The 19,729-nt window shown below is 46.4% G+C and overlaps 1 protein-coding gene across 16 annotated transcripts in view; it reads right to left on the bottom strand.

Moving 5' to 3' along the window:
• Positions 1-19,729, bottom strand: part of MBNL2 (muscleblind like splicing regulator 2) — a 122,360-nt gene that overhangs the window by 75,463 nt on the left and 27,168 nt on the right. The window contains exon 2 of one of the 16 annotated variants that reach the window (XM_053306418.1): positions 3,627-3,726. The exons of the other annotated variants lie outside the window; for them this stretch is intronic. The gene's annotated coding sequence lies outside the window, so the exon portion shown is untranslated. The remainder of the gene's footprint in view (positions 1-3,626; positions 3,727-19,729) is intronic. 16 annotated transcript variants of the gene reach the window in all.

Raw genomic sequence — 19,729 nt, 5'->3', positions numbered from 1 at the left:
GCCTGGGGGGCGGGGGAGAAAGGGGGGGCAGAAGTGGTGGTGGGGAGGAGAGGCAGCTGGGCCTGGAAGTGGAGTCTGGGGCAGAAGGTGGGGGGAAGAGGTAACCACCGGCCCCAAAGAGCGCACAGATGCTCATGTTCGGGGTCGGCTAATCTTCCTATATTGCTGCTGCCCAATATAGATGTTTCCCGTAGTTGGGGAAACATTCCAGCGGGGATTCGAACCGGCAACCCCTGGCTTGCTATTCAAGTCATTTCCCCGCTGCGCCATTGTTAGGCTGATCTAATTTCTTACTAACTGCAGATTATTTAAGCTGCTACCAATAAAATAATAAATGTAAAGCCATGCCACCCATAGCCAGATATCTTTGAGTCTGAATAAAGTAGGAATAAAGTAATTTCAAAAAGAGTGAGAAAGGTGCAGATGAGAATGGATATAAACAATTTCTGAAAAGAAACCATAGCATTTAAATTTTAAGTCAGTAGTGACATCCAGAGCAAGGAAGCAGCAGTGCAACAAGAGAAGCAGACTAGCAGCACCGGTGTGCCAAGGAAGAAAGGCTTTACAGCCCTCAAGGACATATTTTCAGGCAGCACTGAGGGTTTCCTGTGGCAGGGAAGCGATTTTTTAAAAACCGACTCTTCTTTGGTGCACCAGTGCAGTTATTCTGCTTGTGCTGTTAGTCTGCTCCTCTTGCTGCACTGGTGTGTTTTGGTCTGGATGTCAGCCAGTTTATTTTTAACATTTCAGTGATAGCAAGTTTTATTTCAACAGCCTAGATTTCAAAGAGCTGAATGTAAATAAGAATATTAATGCAAAGCTTTTAAAAGTCTCTTAAAAAATTGAATTCCCCCATCTCTCATTCACACACATACTGAATTAAACTGCTTTTCTATATGAAGGGGAAAATGTGAAAAGTATATGAGTTATGTAGTCAAGCATTTAAATACAGCACAGTACTTTATTTATTATTATGGTATTTGATATGAGGGCAGGGGCTAGCAAATAATCAAAAGGATTGAGATCCAACCCCAGGTTCAAAGATGCCATCCTGTATTTCATCAGAATAATCCAGTGATCTTGTACACATCTTTTATGCCTTCCAGCTACCTCGGCACTCAGTTCAGCTTTCAGAACTATTTATTACAGTCATCCCTCACCAACTGTGAGGGTTCCTTGTGGGAAAACCTCGCAGTTGGCGAATTTGTAGTAGACGAGCCACTGAAATCAAAGGCAAACAGGAGGTTAGGGGAATTGCAGTCGCAAAAAGACTGCAACAATACAGTTTGAAATAGAAAAAATTTACCCCGAACCTCCGAAAAATCACCCCCTGACCCCTGGAAATTGCAAAAACATCCAAATTGCCCCCAAATCTCACCAAACCGCGGATATTTGGGTCACAGTTGGCGAGACCTGCCACAATGACTAATCTTGAGCTAGCTTAAAGATGTAGCACATGGTTGCAGGGCCGTCCTTAGGGTGGGGCAACTGGGGCGATCGCACCTGCCTCCCTGCCCTGCAGCCAGCACTGGCCTGAGATGCCTCCTCTGCACCCTACATGTTGGCAGCATGTGGCTGGCCAGGATTGGGAGGTTTGCCTGCTATTGAACGGCTCTCGGGACACTGCTACAGCTCCTTCTCCCCCACCTGCCTTTCAGCTGTTTGGCAAGTGGACAGGGCTTCCAGAGGCCTTTCTGCCAACCTCCTCGAAGCTCTCCAATGGGGGCTGTCAGGCTGCCTGCAGGCATCAGAAAAGAAAGGAGACAGAGTAGCCAGTGCTAGCTGCCCACCAGAACACTATGCACAGCCTCTGCCCTGCCCTGCAGCCATGTGCTGAGCCTGTGCCTTCCTCCTCCTCAGAGCCAGCAATGGAAGGTAGGGGATTTCCCCCCCACCCTCGCCTTGTATATTTATGGAATGGCTTGCTATAGGGCTTTGATATTGGGCATAGATGCAGGGCAGGGTGGGAGGGTCAGTAGATTTATTTTGAAGTAGATTGGACAATTTATTGATTTCCCCCCCCTAAAAACATCAAACAAGTGGCTTGTTTTAAGGCAGAAAATTATAAAAACTTCGGGAACTGAAGCACCCCCGGACCATCATTCCACCCCCATGTGGAGGAATCTGCCCTTTGCCTTCATTAAAAAGGGTACCCCCCCCGACTTTTGTTCCACCCTTTAGATCACCTGGAATGACTTGGCATAGGCCTTTAATACTGAGCAAAGATATGGGGGGGGGCCCTCGGCATATTTAATTTGAAGCAGATTGGTCAGTCTTGATTTTTAATACATTTGTGAATTTTTAAAACCAACTGGCTTGTTTCATGGCAGAAAATTACAAAAGTTTATAGAACTGAAGCCTCCCCTTGGAGCATCATCCCATCCCCATGTCAAGGAATCTGCCCTTTGCCTTCATATAAAAAAAGGGTAATGCACCCCCTTTTGCCCCACCCTTCTGATCTTCTGGAATGGCTTCTCAAAGGGCTTTGATATTGAGCACAGATGTAGGGCAGGGTGGGAGAATTTTATGTATTTAATATGAAGCAGATTGGTCAATCTATTGGTTTTTAATAATTTTTCCCTACTGCAGCAAAGCTGCCAGAAAGAGTTCTCTCTATCCATAGAATACTTTACTAGTGAAAATGGAGCTAACTGTAAACAGTCAAACAACCTTTTTTTCTTGTAAATGTACTATGCTCAAATTGGTTTGCAATCCGGAAGGTCTGAGTGAGAACTGTGAAGCAAGGGGCATGTGTTGTACTTTTAACTTTTTTCCTTACAAATCCACTATATTTCCAAGCTAGTTGGACAAGTCCAAACACACTCACTCACACTATTTACACAGTATGTCATCAATCAGTATGATTCTGTAATCATATGAAATGTTAAGGAGGCCCCGCACATGCTGATTCACCTCTAGCTCCACATACCCCTAGGGACAGTCCTGCATGGTTGTACAAAATCACTCATCTCTGTTCCAGACTAATCTTTGCACTAGAGCAACATGTTTCAATGGCTGCGCAACCTCTTCAACAAGCTTGTATATATGTAAATAGAGGATTCATTGTACAACATGCATTCAGGTGATCCTCTTCGACTGGCAGTAGCAAAACTTTGCAAAGCACTGCAGCTGCAAAAAGTCCTTCCCTGAGCATCACTGTGGATGCTACCCAATTATTTAAATTTATTTAAAACTTTTATATCTTGTCTTTCTTTCCAATAACAGGCCTCCAAGGCAGTCGACAATAAGAAATAATACATAAGAAATTTTTCAAGCTTCTGAATGTGCATCTATCTGTATGCAAATCAAGAGCAGCAGATGTGCAAGGTGCTCATGTGCAGCTCAAAAGGGCACCCTAGAAGATTCTGAGGCAGTGTCAGGGTGTGTATGGGGGTCCAGTCTTGCCAGAAGCAGAAAGAGACAATGGAGGTATGACTTCCTTTCAGCATGAAAAGTGCCCAACTGTGCCATCCCAGGTGATAGATAACCTTAGGCTGTCTGTGTGGGCAGTCAAACAGGAATGAACTTCTACTACAAATATTTACATATCACTCTTCAATCTAAGTTCACAAAGCAATTTACATAGAAAAATAAATAATACATAATTAATTAAGATGGTCCCCTACCTCCAAAGAGCTCACAATCTAAAAAGAAACATAAGGCAGATACCAGCAACAGCCACTGGAGGGATGCTGTGCTTGGGTTGGGCCAGATGCTCTCCACCTGCTAAATTTAAGAGAATCGTCACTTTAAAAAGGTGTATTTTTGCTCAGTTTAGCAGGAGTAACATTCTACTATGAATGAACTACTCTGTATGTCAGGCACACTTTCTCACAGAGACAATCTGGTCCTAAATACAAACCTGAAGCAGGGTTCTGTAAGTGTAAACATTTTACAGGACACAAGTCTTGGATGCTTTGCACAGCTTTGCAGTGATTGGCTGGGCCCTGCCCCCAGCAGTGCCTGTGTTCCAGGGAAAGCTAACCAAAGAGAAGGAGCCAGACTGCCTGATGGAACTTGGGAGACTCAACATGCAATCTTCCTTGACTTCTGAAGTAGGCCACAAAGATATGCTAGTTCAGGCTAGTTAGCTTTCTTATTATAATGCGGTGCTGTAACTTCTCCCTCCCCCTGTGTTTGGTGTGTCTAATCCCCAAACTCCCCACAGCCTGGCTGTTCAGGGCATGCTATTGTAAAAAGGAGGTAGCTCTGGGGCTAACCATCCTACCCTGTCAGGAGGGACACTACATGGTTCACCCAACCCAAATTATATATATATATATATATATATATATATACACACACACACACACACACACACACACACACACACACACACACCAGCTTTGCAGAAGTGATGTGGGACCTTACTGCAGAATCAGTTTCCACAAAAGGAAGCACTTTAATTGCACCAGAGATGAATAAAATCTAAGAATACCATCAAACATACTTCCCAGAAAGTAAAACTACTGAAATAACTGGGATCTACTCTCCAAGTAACCATGGTTAGGATCAAACTGTGAGGAAAAATGTCAATTCAAAACAAACACAAAAAATTAACACTAATGGTTTTGCCTCCTCCATTTTAAGAAAGCTATATGGAAAAGGAGAGCACTTTTTACAAAACAATTAACCATTTAAATTATCTGGAAAACCCTGTGCAAGTTAGTAGACTTGCACAGTAGCAGACAGAGATAATCTGTCCCAGTAGCAGCTTTAAACATGAATGCATTATGTCATGTATTATATCATGCTGTTTAAAAGAATGGAGTTCTTCTCATGATCAGTGAGAAGAGCTCCATGGAGGTCTGCAGGGAGAGCAGGTTTTACTTGCCCTCCCTGCAGACAGTCGCTGGATGCTTCCCTGGGATTGCCTGCCCAAATGAGCACCGGCTCCTGCCAGTGCCTCCGGGGGTCGGATGCAGAAAAGAGCCACCGTGCAGCAACCCCACCACCCCAAATGCACTGTGCGAGTGCGCGGTGAAGTACTGGGTCCCCCCTCCCCCTTGAGTGTGGCTGCAAGCATGATTTTAAAAATGAGGTCATGGGAGTGCTCCCTTCACCTCATTTTAGCAGGCAGCTACTTTGGCAGGTTTGCTGCCATGTAGCAACTGGGACTGAGCCCAATCCCAGTGGATCACACAAGCATGCAAAAGTGGGCTGGGCTCCCTTAGCCCAGTTTTGCACGCTCATGTGAATAGCCTCAACCTCTGAAGTAAACCATTACAGGGCTGGCAATGAAGTGTTTTCCCCTACTGGAGCTTACATGCTAAGTTTAGTATTTCTAAACTGGTGACTGTAGAAACATTCCAACATAATGTGGGGCACTCTGTGTCAGTGTGCTGCTTCTGCTGGTAGGTAACAGTGCTAAGGAACATGATGCATTTAAATCCCAAACTATTAATTCTCAAATGTCCAGACCCATTTTAGGCACATGGAATTAAAAAATCAGCATGCAAGTCTCCTCAACCATTGACACTACTGCAGACTCAGTGAGGGCCTATTGTAATCATGGAGGTTATTCCAGAACGAGTCTGGTTTGAGAGTGGAGCACCACCATGTTTGATCTTGAACTCTTAGAATTACCAAGTGTGTTGACTTTTTCAGAGACTTTAACACTAGACAGCATCTGAAGATGAAAAAATCTATTCAGGTCTTGTACCATGGAAACAGAGTCAGGCAATCTGTATGGTGCTTAAGGGATCAAATGGTTTCAGATCCCCAAAGTCCACGTTCCAAAGACTTCAGTTCACACTAGGGTCTTTCCAGTCTACACAACTAGCAGTGTGGGCTACATGATTTGCACAGTACACTTCTTGTCCCGAATAGTAATGCTAAAACTATTACTAGGACCTTATCTCTCTGTGGCCATTATTATTATTTTCTTGTTTACACAGTCAGACAGGTGTTATTGACTGGTTTGTTTTATCCAGACATCGAGTCCTTCCCAAGGACCTGGGATGGCTGAATTTATTTATTTATTTATTTATATTATTATTATTATTATTATTATCATTATTAATTCGATTTCTATACCACCCTTTCAAAAATGGCTCAGGGCGGTTTAAACAGAGAAATAACAAACAAATAAATAAGATGGAACCCTGTCCCCTAAGGGCTCACAATCTAAAACGAAACATAAGATACACACCAGCAACAGTCACTGGAGGTACTGTGCTGGGGGTGGATAGGGCCAGTTACTCTCCCTCTCCTAAATAAAGAGAATCACCACATTAAAAAGTGCCTCTTTGCCAAGTTAGCAGGGGTACACATACATTTGCCTTATGGTGACTTTTCCTGGCCATGCTTCCCTAATGAAGCTTTCTTGTTAATGTGTCCCCATGAACTCACACTTCTAATGAACTGGACCCTGGCAGACAAAAAGATTAAACATTTTTTGCACAGATTTAACCACTAACTGCACGGATGCACATTCACAATAATGCTTCACAATTGGAGAATTACAGCAAAAAAGTCAGTTAAGTTCTTTGAGTACAAGGCTCCTACTGTCTGCACAGTATGCAGGGCAATCACTGGATGGCAATAATTATATCTTAGCACAAGGCATATGTGGCAATTCTCTGAATGTTTGTGAGCAAATATAAGATCATTAGAAATGTTCAGCGTATCACATGAACAGAATTTCTAGGCACTGATATTTTGAAAAGTTAATTTGGCCAAGTGATTTGGCAGCATTAATACCACATTCAAATACTTCATTAAGGTTGCAAATAAAACATACGAATGTCAAATAGCTTTCAGCTAGGAATCTCCTTAATCATGAACTCTAATAATGTATTGCTGCTTTCAGAAGTAAAATGGCATTGCTGCTGAACTGTATGCCCTACTTCACCATATATAATGCAAGATAAAAGAAGACTGAAACTTCACATTGTGAATTTGGAACAGTAGGGAGTGGAGGGTCATTAGCTTCACTCTTTAATGAAATCTCAGAGTACATTTTATACTGCTGTAATTGGGCCTGCAACAGCTTTTCAGAGAGCAGCCCATGGCTACTCTAGAGTTATTTTTCTTCTGTAAACATGAATTAATTTTATGAGGTAGATGGCTAGTGTTCCCATTTTACAAATAAGAGGGCTGAAACTGAAATATAGTAACTTGCCAAAAACCAGTGAGTTCATGACCAGATTAGACACAATGTAGGGCAGCTATGTTTGTTGTTCACATATAAAGCAATGAAGAACAGGAAGGTAAGCCACAGGACAAAACAAAGTTTTAGCTCCACTCCTCTGAGAATACCTTTTGTTGCAAACATCCGCTTCCTCCTTTATATATGAACAGGAAAGACACAAGCAGAAATAAATGTGGCTGCTCTTTTCATGCTGAGTTTGGGCTGGAAGTTGACTTGAACCTAGGATACCCAAGTCCAAAAAGGTCATCATGCAAACTTACAGAAAAAGTGAAGGGAAAACCATGGTTTTCATCAGAAAACAAACAGGGTTATGATAACCCTACACAAGCTCATTCACTTTGCTACTAAGCATTTACTTTTATGCAGTGCCAATTTTTAAATGCCACTGCAAGGACACAAAAGTGGTATGGTCACAGTTCAAATGGCCTCTAAATCACAAATGGACACTCAAGACAGCAATGGGGGAATGGCCAGGGATTGACAGTGATTAATGGGAATGAGCAAGTCAGATGGTAAAAGAGGAACAGGCTAAGGTAGGGCTTGAGTGGTAAGGCACACCACATTGGACATGGCTTATATGCAGTTCACGATGAGCTGAGAGCAAAGGACAAGTGTGCAGCATTATTAAAATATTGTTACTTCCACTGCCCTAAGAGAACTCAAGCATCTCCAAATACAACAATCCAGGGATTATAGTTATTAATAGTGCACAATGGCAATTGTTTGTGTGAAGGATTTGCAAAATATAAAGCCAACACATTTTCTGAAGGGGTCTTTTCTTCTTTTTAGGGCCATTTCTGAGGTTCCTTTAAATATACCCACCTCATCAGACTAGACACTTTCAGAAAGCTCATAAATAAAGATCATCATGTGATCTCATTCACTGCTAAAATGTGGGGGTGGGTGGGTGAGCTGACTAGCTTCCAGAGTTTTGCTGAACACACATCTTGGCAGTGACAGAATAGGAGAGCAAGCACTTGCCATTCCCAGAAAATATAGCAGAAAAGGCTCCACACTAGCCACAGCACCATCACTAAGCCAAAATTAGTCGTAATCCTTGTATCCCTTATACTAAATTCACATTTTAAAACTAAACAGAAAGTCTGACTAGCAGAATTAAGAATTTAACCCTAATGAGCTTGTGCAAATAATCAATTTAATTACAATAAAAATGACATCTTAGAACTCAGTTACTCTGACTCTGTTTAAGGATAAAAGGATGTGAGGAGCAGAACAGTCCCCCTGAGGCTGACCCTATACTTTAGTAACACAATACTGGGGGCAGTGCAATGAGTTTCAATCCAGTGAGTTTTCAAGAACCCCACTGCCCTTAGCACAGAAGTCAGCATGAAAGAAGGAAATTATGAGCTCCTTCCAAGATAATATGGCAGCAACCAATTGTCACAACACTGGGTTGCCGTTTCAGAACTTCTGGGGCACTAGGCATATATGGAAGAAGGGGAATGTGAAGGGGGAAAGAATGTAAGGAAGCAAGTGGGATGCAGCTAAGAAGAAACTCCTTCCATGTACCTGGGCAGCTGGTTTTGATTGGCCAAGATGGGGAAGGACAATGAAAGTACCTCAAATTCTCATTAAAGGTAAAGTGTGCCATCAAGTCGATTTTGACTCCTGGCGTCTACAGAACTCTGTGGTTGTTTCTGGTGGAATACAGGAGGGATTTACCATTGCCTCCTCCTGTACTGTATGAGATGATGCCTTGCAGCATCTTCCTAGATCGCTGCTACCTGTTATAGGTGCTTCCCATAGTCTGGGAAACATACCAGTGGGGATTTGAACCAGCAACTTCCATGGTCTGGAAGTGACCAGAAGTACCCTTGGTATGGAAGTGACTAGGAGTACCACAAGTGCAGGGACGTGCCTGACGTGCGCATGCACGTGGGTTGCTTCCGGTCTCTTTCAGACCAAGGAGCGAACAGGGTGGCAGGGAGGTGTGCTGCTGCCCTGATGGACTGGTTTTTAAGAGAGCACTGGCAGGGGAAACATGGCAGCAGAGTAAGCTCACCTACCCACCCTTAAAGGTCTTCCCTCCACCTTTGAACTGGCCACTGGTTGTGTGCACATCCACTGGTTGCATGCACATCCCTATAAAGCATAAGAATATAAGAAGAATCCTGCTGGATCATGCTAAAGGCCCATCTAGTCCAGCATCCTGTTTCACACAGTGGCCCACTGGAAGCCTACAGGCAGGAGTTGAGGGCATGCCCTTTCTCCTGCTGTTACTCCCCTGCAACTGGTACTCAGAGGCATCCTGCCTTTGAGGCTGGAGGTGGCCTATAGCCCTCCGACTAGTAGCCATTAATAGACCTCTCCTTTATGAAGTTATCCAAACCCCTCTTAAAGCCATCCAGGTTGTTGGCTGTCACCACATCTTGTGGCAGAGAATTCTACAAGCTGACTCTGCGTTGTGTGAAAAAGTACTTTCGTTTGTTGGTCCTAAATTTCCTGGCAATCAAATTCATGGGATTACCCGTGGTTCTAGTGTTTATGTGAGAGGGAGAAAAATTCCTTTCTCCACACCATGCATGATTTTATAGACCTCTATCATGTCTCCCCGCAGTCGTCTTCTTTCTAGACTAAAAATCCTCAGGTGTTGTAGGCTTGCCTCATAAGGAAGGTACTCTAGGCCCCTGATCATCTTGGTTGCCCTCATCTGCACCGTTTCCAGCTCTACAATGTCCTTCTTTAGATGTGCTAACCAGAATTGTACACAGTACTCCAATTGTGGCCACACCATAGTTTTGTATAAGGGCGTTATAATATTAGCAGTTTTATTTTCGATCCCTTCCCTAGCATGGAATTGGCCTTTTTCACAGCTGTTGCAACAAGCTGTCCACCACGACCCCAAGATCCTTCTCCTGGTCAGTCACCAAAAAGCTCAGATCCCATCAGCTTATATGTGAAGTTGGAGTTTTTCATCCCAATGTGCATCGCTTTACACTTGCCAACCGCATTTGACATTTTGTCACCCATTCACCTAGTTTGAAGAGATCCTTTTGCAGCTCCTCACAATCTGTTTTGGATTTCACTACCCCGAGTAGTTTGGTGTCATCTGCAAATTTGGCCACCTCGCTGCTTACCACTACTTCTAGATCATTTATGAATAAATTAAAATGCAGTGGTCACAGTACAGATCCCTGGGAGACCCCACTTCTTTTTCCCCTCTATTATGAAAAAGGAACATTGGGTCCTACCTTGTGAAGGGTCTTTTTCCCTGATCTGGAGATCATCATATTGGGATCAGGCACTGGGCATGCTCAAGACAGACCAGATATTCAAAGAGGTAGCTCCTCCCGCCGCCTGGTGCCATCCCCCAGTTCCGGGATCAATGCAAAAGGCGAGGAAGGACCTGGTCAATAGGCAGAATGAAACATATGCACAGTGAACACTACGAAGTCAAGACGAACAGCAGAAAGACAAGAGGGGTAGGATCTGCAACCCTGGAAACTGCCTCCACTCAAAACACAGTACCCTCCCACAGATTTATCCTGCCACAAGTCCAGCCTCCAGCCAAACATAGGGGCGGGCCTGATGATCTCCAGATCAGGGAAAAAGGACCCTTCACAAGGTAGGACCCAATGTTCCTTTCCCCACTGTCTGGAGAGCATCATATTGGGACATACCCAAGCAGTAACTCATAGAGGGGTCCCGGGGGTGGGGGGGAGGATGTTCAGACCACCTGCTGAAGAATTCTGCGGCCAAACGCTGCCTGCAACTCCAGAAAAAATGGTATCTTATAGTGTTGAATGAAGGGTGACACGGAGCGCCAAGTAGCAGCTCTGCAAATGTCCGCCAGGGGCGCCTGGGTAGAGAAGGCCGCGGATACTGCGGCGCTGCGGGTAGAGTGCGTCATAATCCCCTGTGGTGGATGCAGTCCTAGGCTCTCATAGGCCAACCGGATGCAAGCCCGGATCCAAGCCGCCAGGGATGACTTGGAGGGGCGTTGGCCGAGGTTATGAGAGGAGAAAGACACGAAGAGTGAGTCCGACTTCCTGATGTCTCTGGTCCGTCGGACGTAGAAGCGAAGGGCGCGACGAACGTCCAGCTTGTGCCAGCGAACCTCTGTCTGGTGAGTGGGGTTAGGACATAAGGACGGAAGAACCACCTCCTGTGCCTGGTGAAACACTGAATTGACCTTAGGCAGGAAGGTAGGGTCTAGCGTGAGCTTTACCTCTTCCGGAAGAAACACACAGAGCTCCTTGCGAGCAGATAGCGCCCCCAACTCCAAGACTCTACGGGCGGACGTAATTGCCACCAAGAACAAGGTCTTATAAGACAGGAGCTTCATGGAAATGGAGTGCAGAGGTTCAAATGGTGGAGCCGTCAAAGCATTGAGCACCTTACTGAGGTTACAGGACAGAAAACGAGGAACTGGAGGCGGAGCCAGGTTGGAAGCTCCCTTAAGGAACCGAGATATATGAGGGTGTAGAGACTGTGTACCTGGATCAGAAATTTTAAGGACTAAGGATAACGCAGACACCTGCCTCCGCAGAATTGACAGTTTGAGTCGGAGAGCCAACCCTGCTTGTAGGAAATCCAGAACATGGGGAACCCCCACTGAGAGGGGGTCGAGATGTCTATCCCAGGCCCAGCCGGAGAAGGCCGCCCACGTAGCCTGGTAGATGCGTTGTGTAGATGGACGGCGAGCCGCCAGGATAGTATTCAGGACCTGAGATGTATACCCCTTGGATCTCAGGTTGCTGCGTTCAACTTCCACGCGCAGAGATGCAGCCACTGTGGGTCCGGATGAAATATCGGTCCTTGACGAAGATCTGCCCGAAGGGGAAGCCACCATGGCGGAGCTGTCGCCAAGTTGACCAGGTCCACAAATCAAGCCCTCCTGGGCCAGTGGGGAGCAAATAGGATGATTTCTGCACACTCCATCCAGATCTTCCTGACCACCTGTCCCAGAATTGGCATAGGGGATAAGGCGTATAGGAGGCCCGTTGGCTAAGGGGTCACGAGGGCATCTGTGCTCTGAGTGGATGGAGAGTGGAACCTCGTGAAGAACTTGGGCAGGTGAGCGTTGAGGGGGGACACGAAGAGGTCAATGAGAGGGGTGCCCATGCGCTGAGTGACCTGACGAAAGACCTGAGGGTGAAGCATCCATTCTGATGGGTCGACTGATTGACAACTCAGCCAGTCCGCCTGCGTGTTGTCCACCCCGCTCAAGCGTTCCGCCCTGATAGAGAGAATGTTTCTTTCTGCCGACTCGAAGAGAAAGTTCGCTTCCTTCATCAGACCCTTGGATCTGTTGCCGCCTTGGCGGTTGATGTGAGCCTTCGTAGTAGTGTTGTCCGTCCTGAGGAGGACGTGAGCGTCCCGGATCAGTTCCTGGAAGGCCAAGAGGGCTAACCTGGCAGCCCGAAGTTCCAGGCGATTGATGCTCCATGAGCTCTCCACTATGGACCAGGAGCCCTGGGCCAGGTGACCCTCGCAAATCACTCCCCATCCCTTGCAGCTGGCGTCCGATGTAATCAAGGTCCTGTTGGTTTCTGTGAAGGCTAGGCCCCTTTCCAGGGCAGGGAAGAGCCACCAGTGGAAGGAGAGTCTGACCTCCTCAGATAGCCTCACCTGAGGAGGAGATGTCATCTTGATGCAGTAGTAGCAACCATTGGAGGGGCCTGGAGTGCCATCTGGCCCACGGGATGCAATCCATTGCAGCAGTCATCATCCTCAAGATTTGCGCCAAGAGCATCACATCCGCCACTTCCGCCTGGAGGAGGGGGAGCAAGCTGGACGAGCATTTGACTCTCCTGTCCTCCGGAAGAGTGACCAGAGCTGGGATGGTGTGGAATACCGCTCCGAGGTGTTGGAGGGTCTGAGAAGGGCACAGATGACTCTTGTCTCGGTTCACGACGAAGCCGTAGTCCCTCAGACAGTCCAATGCGACATGAACGTGTAGACTGGCGGTCTGGAACGATGGCGCCCGGATGAGCAGGTCATCTAGCTAGGGAAGAATGCAAATGCCCTGTAGGTGCAGGTGTGCTGTCAAGGCTGCCATTAGTTTCGTGAAGACCCGGGGGGCCGATGAGAGGCCGAATGGGAGAGCACGATACTGAAAATGGAGACCATTGTAGAAGAATAGAAGAAAGCGCCTGTGTTCCTGGAGGATCGGAACATGTAGGTAAGTCTCTGACAGGTCTATGGAGGCCAGGTAGTCCCGAGGAAGAATGGCTTGTTTGATGGCCTGAAGAGACTCCATGCGGAACCTCCGCTTTTTTACCCATCTGTTGAGGCATCGAAGATTCAGCACCACCCTTCAGGACCCATCCTTTTTGGGAACCAGAAAGAGAAGCCAGTAGATGCCGGAACATTTTTCTGTGTAGGGCACTGGCTCGATCGCCTGAATCATGTGAAGATGATGAATCACCTCGAGCATCAGCCGATGTTTCTCAGGGCACGGGGTGGCGAAAAAGGAATCCTGGCAGGGGCGTAGCTATAACTGAACGAAAGGGTTCAAAGAACACGGGCCCCCAGCTCCTGAGGGCCCTCCAGCTCCATCCCTCCCTATTTTCTTCATTGTCTCCCTCACTCTGGGGGGCCGCCCAAGAGAGGGATGAACACGGGCCCCCTCCCCTAGCTATGCCCCTGAATCCTGGGGTGTGTGAGTTAGATCTATAGAGTAGCCTTTTGACACTACGTCTAACACCCACTGGTCCTGGGTCATGGACTGTCAGGTGAGAGCGAAGTGTTGCAGTCTGCCCCCGACGGCCATATAGTCATTGTCTCTTTGGAAATTGGTTGGGGGAGGTGGAGATCTTACCGCCCTGCTGATTGAAGTAGCCCCTGCCCCTTGGTTGCCACTGGGTCCGGTTGAAACTTCTGAAGGCGGGCTGTCTATATTCTCCCCAAATGAAAGGAAGTCTGGAACTGGGCCTGTCTATAGTTTCAAAAGGAGCTCTGGCCACGAGGGGGCCTGCGGAAATCCCGTTTAGTGGAAGGCATTACTTTTTTCTTGTCCTTGGTGTCAACCAGTACAGAATCTAGAGGAGGGCCAAACAGGTTAGTGCCCGAATAGGGAGAGGCTTGTAGGGCCATCTTAGACCTAGAATCGACTTGCCAGCCCTTGAGCCATAATGACCTGTGCAAGGCCACCCCTGTTGCTAGGGCCCGGGAAGCATGTTGGACGCAGTCCAGGCTAGAATCTGCCATAAAGGCCGCCGCCTTTGCCAGTTTATTAAGACCTTGGCAGAGTTGAGAATTACCCGAGGGAACCAGGGAGGCCAACTGTTTGGACCATAGGATAGACGCCCTGGCAAATATAGAGTTAGCCGTAGCTGCTCTGATTACAGCGGAGGCCGCCTCATGTGACTTTTTTAACAGGGCATTGCTCTTTTTGTCCTCCGTAGATTTAAGCTGCTCCTGACTCTCCATATTTAGCAAGGAGCCTGACACCATCTGGACCACGGGTGGGGGTCCACTCTAGGTGAGGTCAGCAGGGCCGAAACTTCTGGTGACAAGGTATAGTGCTTCTTAGGAAGGGACCCAATGGGTCTGCAGGAAGCAGGATTTTGCCATTCAGCTAACATCACCTGTTTGAACAGGGTAGGGAAGGGGACTGAGGGAGAAACCCCCGAAGAGGAGGGAAATACCTCCTGGTCAAACTCAGAGGGAGGGACCACATCTGCTGAAGAAACGTCTTTAATGGCCCTCTTGGCCTTGGACAAAATAACGTCAAAGTCCTGGGACGAAAAAAGGCGTACAGACACTGAGGGTGCAGGGGTAGCTTCTTCCTCGGAGTGTTCACCCTCCTCGTTTTCCGACTCCCCACCAGGGTGAGTAGGAAACTCAAAATCTGGATTTGCAGATACTGGAATGGGTTGAGGAACCGGATTGAAAACTGAGGGAATAGAGGGAACAGATATGGGTCCAGGAAGCGGACCTGGGGCTGCTGGAAGTGGCCATTCGCACCCTTCCTAGAAACCTTAGAGGGGACGGGTTCCAAATCAGAATCTACAGAGGAGGAGGAGGGTCTGTGCCTCTTACGTCTGGGAGCAGGCGGTTTTGGTGCAAAGCGCCCCCTCTCTTTGATCGGTATGGCATCCCTGCACGGGCTAGACGCCGGCGAGGAAGAAGAGACACGCCCACGTGGTCTACTGAGAGGACCCACTGGGGCAGGAGGCGGCTGAATTGTGACAGGGAGGGCAGGCATTGAACCCCCTTGGGGGGCAGGAATCAAGGGAAGGCATTCTGAAATGAAGAAAGATTTCAACCACTGAGCCACATCCGCAGGGAGCAGGGGGGAAGGAGAGCCAGAGACAGTACCTGTCAAGGCTGCTGGAAGCGCTTGAGCCATTGCTGCAATAGGTGCTGCGGGTGCAGGTTCACCGGGCTCCTCCACAACGGGGCAGATCGCAGCTCTCTCTGAGTTAAGGTCTGGTGGAGCGGGGGGGTTGCCACTGGACCGCCGCCCACGACAAGCATGGGTGAGGTGCTGGAGGAAATGGACTCACTGGAATGGTGAACGTCGCCCTTGCCCTTCTTTGATTTGTGCTCCTTAACACGGTGCAAGCACTTGCAAACAGATTGAATAAGCAGGCGCTCGCTAAGCCGCACCGAGTCCGACAGCGTCTTCACCTTTTTTGCTCTCGGGCCGCTCTCTTTGCTTTCTTTGTTGGGCTTGCTCTTTTTAGCAAGCTTTCGCGGCAAAAGCAACTGCGGAGGGGGAGGGGCTGCCGCCAAAGTGGGATTGGCCGTCCCCGAAGTAGCTGGGGCGCCCGCGGGGGGCTGGAAAGCATGAGCAGGTATTTCGGGAGCTAAAATGCCCTCCGATAAGGAGCCCTGGAGGAGCTCCTCTGCATGAGCTACTTCCATGCCGCCTAAGCAATCCAGTCAAAAACAAAAGTAAACAGTAAAAAACAAAGTAAAGCCAATGGAGCTGAATCGTAAAAAATAAAATAAAAAATTTAGGTAAGTTTGATCAAAAAGGAAGAAAAATACTACAGGCAGCTCCTTCCCACCCTCGCACAATGGAACAAACACACACAAATAGCAGACAGTGGGGAAGGAGAGGAAAAGCTAAGCAGAGCAAATCCAATACAGCCAGCCTTGAGCAAGACAGACCAGAACTGGGGGATGGCACCAGGCGGCAGGAGGAGCTACCTCTTTGGATATCTGGTCTGTCTTGAGCATGCCCAGTGCCTAATCCCAATATGATGATCTCCAGACGGGAAAACTCTCCATTTATACCTACCCTCTGTTTCCTGTCCTTCAACCAGTTATCAATCCACCAATGTACTTGTCCCCCTTATCCCATGACTGCTTAGTTTTTTCCAGAGTCTTTGATGAGGAATTTTGTCAAAAGCTCCAAACTTTGTCAAAAAAACTCCAAAAGGTTTGTGGGGCAAGATTACCTTTGCAAAAGCCATGCTGGTTATCTCCCAGCGGGGCCTGTTCTTCTATGTGCTTTACAATTTTTTCCTTGAGGATGCTCATTTTATCCTTGAAGGTGCTTCATTTTGAGATGCTCCGTCAATTTGCCTGGAACAGACGTTAAGCTAACTGGCCTGTAATTTCCTGGATCACCCCTGGATCCCTTTTTTGAACATTGGAGTTACAATGGCTACTTTTCAGTCCTCTGGTACAGAGCCTGATTGCAGGGATAAGTTATATATTTTTGAAAGGAGGTTCGCAATTTCACACTTGAGTTCTTTATGGACTGTTGGATGGATGCCATCCGGACCTGGCAATTTGCTGGTTTTTAATTTTTCCAGACAGTTTAGATCATCATCTCTTGTAATTTCTATCTGACTCAGTTTTTTAGCCTCAGTCTCTGAAAAGCCTAGTTCAGGAACAAGTATATGCTCAGTATCCTCTGCCATGAAGATGGACGCAAATAAAACATTTCGCTTCTCTGCAACTTTCTTTCCTAATAATCCCTTTCACTCCCTCATTGTCTAATGGTCCAACTGCCTCCCTGGCAGGTTTCCTGCTTCTGATGTATTTAAAGAAGTTTTTGTTATTCCCCTTGATGCTTTTAGCTAAATGTTCCTCAAACTCTCTTTTCACCTCCCTTATTGTCACCTTGCATTTCTTTTGCCAGAGTTTGTGTTCCTTTCTGCGATCTTCATTTGGGCAGGCCTTCCAAATTCTGAAGGAAGTCTTCTTCCCTTTTATGGCTTCCTTGACGGTACCCGTTAGCCATGCTGGCATCCTTCTGGACTTAGTGGTACCTTTCCTCCTTTTGGGTATACAATCTAACTGGGCTTCTAGTATTGTGGTTTTGAGTAAACTCCATGCATTCTGGAGTGGTGACTCTCCTGATTTTCCCTTTCAGCTTTCTTTTCACCATACTCCTCATATGGGAGAAGTTTCCTCTTCCAAAATTCAAGGTGTGTGTTTGACTTCCTTGGTGATTCTTTCCCTACATGTATGCTGAATTTGATCGCACTATGGTCACTGTTCCCTAAAGGGTCCATGACACTGACTTCACACACCAGGTCCTAGCTGCCACTCAGGATTAAGTCCATTAACCTTCTCTCTGGTTGGTTCCATGACCAACTGTTCTAGGGCACAGTCATTCAGTTTATATAGAAATTTGACCTCTTTGTCATTACCTGACTGCGAATTTATCCAGTCTATGTGTGGGTAACTGAAATCACCCTGTCTCTCCTTGATGCGTCCTTGATTTCCTCCTGCAACTCCCAGTCATTGTCAGCGTTTTGATCCGGAGGGTGATAGAACGTCCCCAGTAGCACATTTCCTTTCAGGCCTTGTATTGTCACCCACAGGGTTTCTGTGGAGGACTCTGGTCCTCCTAGGTTTTTTACCTTGTTAGATTCTATCCCTTCTTTAACATACAGTGCTACTCTACCTCCAAGGCGCCCCTCCCTGTCCTTTCTATAGAGTTTATATCCAGGGATAAGAGTGTCCCACTGATTTGTTCCACCATGTTTCTGTTATGCCCACTATATCTATTTCTGTGATGGCAACCAAGCACTCCAGCTCACCCATCTTGGCTCAGAGGCTTCTGGAATTGGCATATAAGCACCTATACGCTGAAACTCTTCCCTGGTGTATGCTCTCTTTCTTTTGACTCTTTGACCAGCTGGTCAGCCTTCTGCCTGCTCTTTATGTGGTTCTGCTCTGTCCCCTTCTGTTTTATCTGAATCTTTTATACCTTCGCACTTTAAAGGATGGCATTTGCCAAACCCGGTACTGCCCAGCTTCTATTGGTTATTCCCCAGGTGGCATTTTGAAAGCTGTTCTGTGACCTTTTTTATTTTAAGTGCCAGCAGTCTGGTCCCATCTTGATTCAAGTGTAGTCCGTCCCTTTTGTACAGGCATGAGGCATGGAGACAGTTCTATGAAACTGGGATTATTTTAATGAAATGCGGTATATAAATTTAACAATAAATAAATAAACAAGCAAACTGATATGGAGATCTTTCATCAGGATATGAAAAAACTGGGTTTTCCCATCTCTCACAGTATACATGTCATCAATGTTGGTGTGCCTTTTATGGCAACTGCCTTGGCTGTCAGAATCTGCCAATTCAGCCTAGCTTTGTAACATTTGTGATGCAATTCACATATTGAAATCAGCTACAACACTCTCAGTGGTCCTAAGGGGTCCAGATTTAGTTAAGTTTGAGTATTTTACCTTAATTCTGTATTGCAATTTTTTTTATAGATATGCAATCTGTTCCTACACATGTTTACTCAAAAATAAATTCCACAGAGTTCAAAGGGCCTATGACACAGGTTTCATCTTTAAACTTACAATAATTACTGCAATCCAGCAAGGACAATTTGTTTGTTGAAATAGGTTTGCCATTTTGGAGAGGATCATATGTACCCAAAAGGGAATTCTGGGGGAAACCCACACATTCAGTACCCAAGTACTTTGGCATTGATCCAGAGTTCTTCATGTACAGAAGCAAAGAGTGTGCCTGTTGGTATATGTGAGCTCCTCACCTCTCCCCATCTGTTGCAACAAATCACCTCTAGAGTGAACACCCTTTTCTGTTCAACAGATGATTGCCACAAAATCATCTCTATCAGGGAAGAAGGAGATCCTTGTGACTGCACACTAGGCCCCAATTCAAAAATCTCAATGATTCAAAACAGGGCTCCCATAAATTAGACATGAGAAAGCAATGCATCTTACAAGGTATCTTTGTAAAAACACCATATCAAACATAATTGATCATTTTTTCATATTTATACACCAGCACTAAGCCAGAAATCTTTTGTGGGCTCAAGGGCCCCACAATCCACAAGAGCATTCCTACCAACTTCATAGAAAGATGTACCATTGCACACATCCTTATGTGTGCATAAAATTACCTGCTTTGTTGAAATGATTCAATTGGTGAATGTATCAGATGTCAGGGACAGGTCCCAATTGCAACTAACCTTGTGCACCTTATTCCGTTCTATGCCCGAAGAGGGATCTAAGACTCCAAGAACATGAAGTCCATGGTAGTTAAATAGGACAGCTCCCAGCCCCAGACTATGCTTCAAGCCCTAGAGTAAGTACAGTAAACTGTGGGGTTTTTTTTGGGGGGGGGGGGATTTTTGTTTTCAAAGTTTTAATCAACCTGACAACACAAA

The sequence above is a fragment of the Hemicordylus capensis genome, chromosome 3, assembly GCF_027244095.1.
Source record: "Hemicordylus capensis ecotype Gifberg chromosome 3, rHemCap1.1.pri, whole genome shotgun sequence".
NCBI classification, from domain to species: Eukaryota; Metazoa; Chordata; class Lepidosauria; order Squamata; family Cordylidae; genus Hemicordylus; species Hemicordylus capensis.
This window is presented reverse-complemented; position numbering and strand designations above follow the sequence as displayed.